This window comes from Capricornis sumatraensis, chromosome 11 (assembly GCF_032405125.1).
Source record: "Capricornis sumatraensis isolate serow.1 chromosome 11, serow.2, whole genome shotgun sequence".
NCBI classification, from domain to species: Eukaryota; Metazoa; Chordata; class Mammalia; order Artiodactyla; family Bovidae; genus Capricornis; species Capricornis sumatraensis.
This window is the reverse complement of record NC_091079.1, coordinates 80,467,047-80,471,033: the sequence shown is the minus strand read 5'-3', so window position 1 is coordinate 80,471,033 and position 3,987 is coordinate 80,467,047. Positions and strand designations below refer to the sequence as shown.

The 3,987-nt window shown below is 43.9% G+C and overlaps 1 pseudogene; it reads left to right on the top strand.

The window, feature by feature from the left end:
• Window positions 1-272: 272 nt before the first annotated feature.
• Window positions 273-982, top strand: LOC138088343 (large ribosomal subunit protein eL8-like; annotated as a pseudogene).
• The last annotated feature ends 3,005 nt before the right edge of the window (window positions 983-3,987 follow it).

The following is a 3,987-nucleotide window of genomic DNA, read 5'->3' as shown; positions in this document are numbered from 1 at the left end:
GACTCACACATCTGGATTTCAAAACTTAACTACAAAGTTGCAGTAATCAAAACAATGTTGTTCTGGCATAGGACAGACATACAGACCAGTGGAAGAGAATAGAGAGCCCAGAAAGAATGATTTTTAACAAAGGTGCCAAGACCATTCAATGAGAAAAGGATAGTCTCTTTAACAAATGGTGCTAAGAAAACTGTATGTCTACATGCAAAAGAATGTAGTTGGACTTTACTTTATCCCATAGACAAAAATTAGCTCAAGGGCTCTCCACTAGGATGCCGAGGGGAAAGAAGGCTGAGGGGCAAAAGGTAGACCAGGTCCCTGCTGTCATGAAGAATCAGGAGGCTGACAAAGTGGACTGGACATCCAGCCCCAAAGGGACCTCACCTGCTTCATAAAGTGACTCTGCTACATTCTGCTGCAGTGACATGTAGTACCTTACATAAGCGGCTGAGAGTGCCTCCCGTGATTAACCAATTCAGCCAGGTCTTGGACCGCCAGACAGCTACTTAAGCTGGTCCACAAGTGCAGACCAGAGATGAAGTAAGAGAGGACGCAGAAGTTGCTGGCCTGAGCTGAGACAAAAGCTGCAGGCCAAGGGGACGTCCCCACTAAGAGCCACCTGTCTTTTGAGCAGGCGTTGATACTGTCCCCACCTTGGAGGAGAGCAAGAAGGCTCAGCTGGTGGTGGTTGCCCATGACGTGGATCCCAGTGAACTGGTGGGTTTCCTGCCTGCCCTGTGTTGTAAGATGGGGGTTCCCTACTGTATCATCAAGGGGAAGGACAGGCTGGGTGGGGTGTATGGTCCACAGGAAGACCTGCACAGTTGCCTTCACACAAGTCAACTCAGAAGACAAGGGCACTCTGGCTAAGCTGGTGGAAGCCATCAGGACCAATTATAATGACAGAAATGAGATCTGCTATCACTGGGGAGGCAACTTCCTTGGTCCAAAGTCAGTGGACATTGTGTTATTTTGTCACTAAGTCATATCCAACTCTTGTGCAACCCCAGGGACTGTAGCCCACCAGGCTTCTCTATCCATGGGATTCTCCAGGCAAAGATACTGGAGTGGGTTGCCATTTCTTTCTCCAGGGGATCTTCCCAGCCCAGGGATTGAACCCGCCTCTCCTGTATTGCAGGAGGATTCTTTACCGCTGAGCCACCAGGGAAGCCCGTTGCCAAGCTGGAAAAGGCTCTATAGAAGATATAAAAATTCTCATTCAGTCAAAACAAACAAACAAAAATTAATCAAATGGATCAAAGACCTGAATGTAAAATTTAAAACTAAAAAAAGAAAAACTTAAAGAAAAATTAGGAAAAATCTTCATGGCAATGGATTTGGCAGTGGTTTCTTGCATATGACAACAAAGAAACAGGCAAAAAAAAACAAAAACAGACAAATTGGACTTACTGAAAATTAAAAACTTTTGTGCATCAAAAGACACTATCAACAGAATAAAAATTAACTCACAAAATGGTAGGAAATGTATGCAGATTATATATCTAATAAAGGATTCCTCTCCAGAATTTACAGATAACATTTTAAAAGAAAAATGTTGTCATACCATTTTTGTGAGCTAAAAGATGATTAAAATATAAATGTTTAACTCTCCTGTTATGTACTTTTCTACATGTGTGTGTGTGTGTGTGTGTGCATGTTATAAAATATATAGAGGAAATTCCCTGGTGGTTCAGTGGTTGGAACTTGGCACTTTCAAGTCCCCGGTTCAATCCCTGGTTGGAGAACTAAGATCCAGCAAGCATCATGGCACAACCAAAATCAACCAGTTCATTAAATTAATTAAATATGTATGTAAAGAAAGGCATATAAGCTATATTATATACACACAGAAAGAGACTGTAAATTTCATGAGATTTGGTTAGTCCTAAGCTGAAACTCCAGTACTTTGGCCACCTCATGTGTAGAGTTGACTCATTGGAAAAGACTTTGATGCTGGGAGGGATTGGGGGCAGGAGGACAAGGGGACGACAGAGGATGAGATGGCTAGATGGCATCACTGACTCGATGGACGTGAATCTGAGTGAACTCTGGGAGTTGGTGATGGACAGGGAGGCCTGGCGTGCTGCGATTCATGGGGTCGCAAAGAGTTGGACACGACTGAGCGACTGAACTGAACTGAACTGAAACATTTTTTCCCGTGGATTTGATGTATAGTCTTGTCCCACAGGAAATTTTCAATATATTAATTATTTTTAATTGAATGAAGGAGAGAAAAAATACTCTATTTAATTCTTCCATTACCAGTAGTGTTGTTTTTCTAAAAGTCAGAGGCAATCACGTCATTCCTTGCTCAGAATTCTCGCATGACTTCCATCCCAGTGCCTCCAGAGTTGAGTGTGGACTGGTTACCTGGTGGGCAACCTCCCCTCATCTACTCTCTGCCATCCTCTCCACCTCGCCCTCAGCACTGCATGAAGATGGAGATAAGGTCTTTGGCCTCGGAACCCTTGGTAAAATAGTGGCAATAGACGCCACCTCAAGGCCTGCTGAAAGGACTAAATGTGGCGACATCTGAAAACGTCTGGCATATGCTTGAGAACAGTTAACTCATGCTGGCTTCTTTTTCTCCCTCCTGCACCCTGCTCTCCAGCCACATGAAACCTTTTGCCCTCTCAGAACACACACTTAGTTTCACTCCTCCAATTATCCTTTCCTACTGCTTCACGTGTGTGCTCTTGACCTCTGCCACCTCACTCTGTAAAAATGTAATGAGCACTTCAAGACATATTTTAAACAGTACTTACTCAAGGAAAGTTTTCTGCCTCCCCTGTGCGTGTTCTTGCTCAATCGTGTCCGACTCTTTGTGACCCCATGGAGTGAAGCTCACCAGGCTCCTATGTCCATGGGATTTCCCAGGCAGAATACTGGAGTGGGTTGCCATTTCCTCCTCTGGGGGATCTTCCCGGGCCCAGGATTGAATCCCTATCTCTTGCATCTCCTGCGTTGGCGGTAGATTCCTTACCACTGGGAAGATTCTTTACCTGGGAAGACCCTGGGCAGGGGGCAGGCTGGGGGGGGGGCGGGGGTGCGACTTATAAAACTGCTGTGGGTAGGGGAGCAGTTATAAAACTGTCAGGGAGGAGAAAAAGCTTAACTCTACCCTTCTAGGTTCTTCTGGCTGGTCTAAGAATGAGATTGATGTAAGACAAGAGGACAAGAGAAAATAACATCTTAACTTGTACATACGGAAACCCCACATCCAGGAAAGGTAGAGACAGAAACACAGAATGAGGCATAAAGGAGCTGAGGAATGGGATAGGAACTTCCAAGGAGAGGAGGGAGATTCCAGATTCCAGGGAGATTCCAAGAAGAAGAGTCGATGGCTGGGAATTAGATGTCTACTCTGCCATATAGATAGGGCCACTTAGATAAAATGCATCTCAGTAATAACTCTTTTTCTGGGAAAAAATCTCCAATTTTAATTCTTCTAGGTAGTTAAGGGAGGGGCAGTAGTTTCTCTTGAGCCTACAAGGTCTCCGTTGCCTTTAGTGCAAAATCATCCTCGTGCCAAAGTAGCACACCTTAAAGAAAGGCTGTTATTAACCCCTACAATCCTTTTTTATGCTTCCATGAAATTTTGTAAGTGTCTTAAAAGTTTTTAAAGAGGCTTTCATAGACTGTCTTGTGTTACAGTTATTTGTGGCCATATCTTATGGACATATACATCTATCTTCGGAGCCGAAAATGATATTAAGATGAATTGTTTTGTTGTTTTTTTTTGACTGCGCCCTGTGGCTTGCAGAATGTTAGTTCTCTGCCCAGGGATTGAACCCAGGCCCTCAGCAGTGAAAGTGTGGGTTCCTAACCACTAGACTGCCAGGGAATTCCCTTGAAATGATCTTTTTTTTTTGACCAGGAAATTTGGGTCATATATTTCATAACCAAAATATATCTTAATATCATCCCAAGCACAGTCTCCCTATAAACAGTTCCTCTCTTTATGTGATAACATCCAGCCAGGCAATT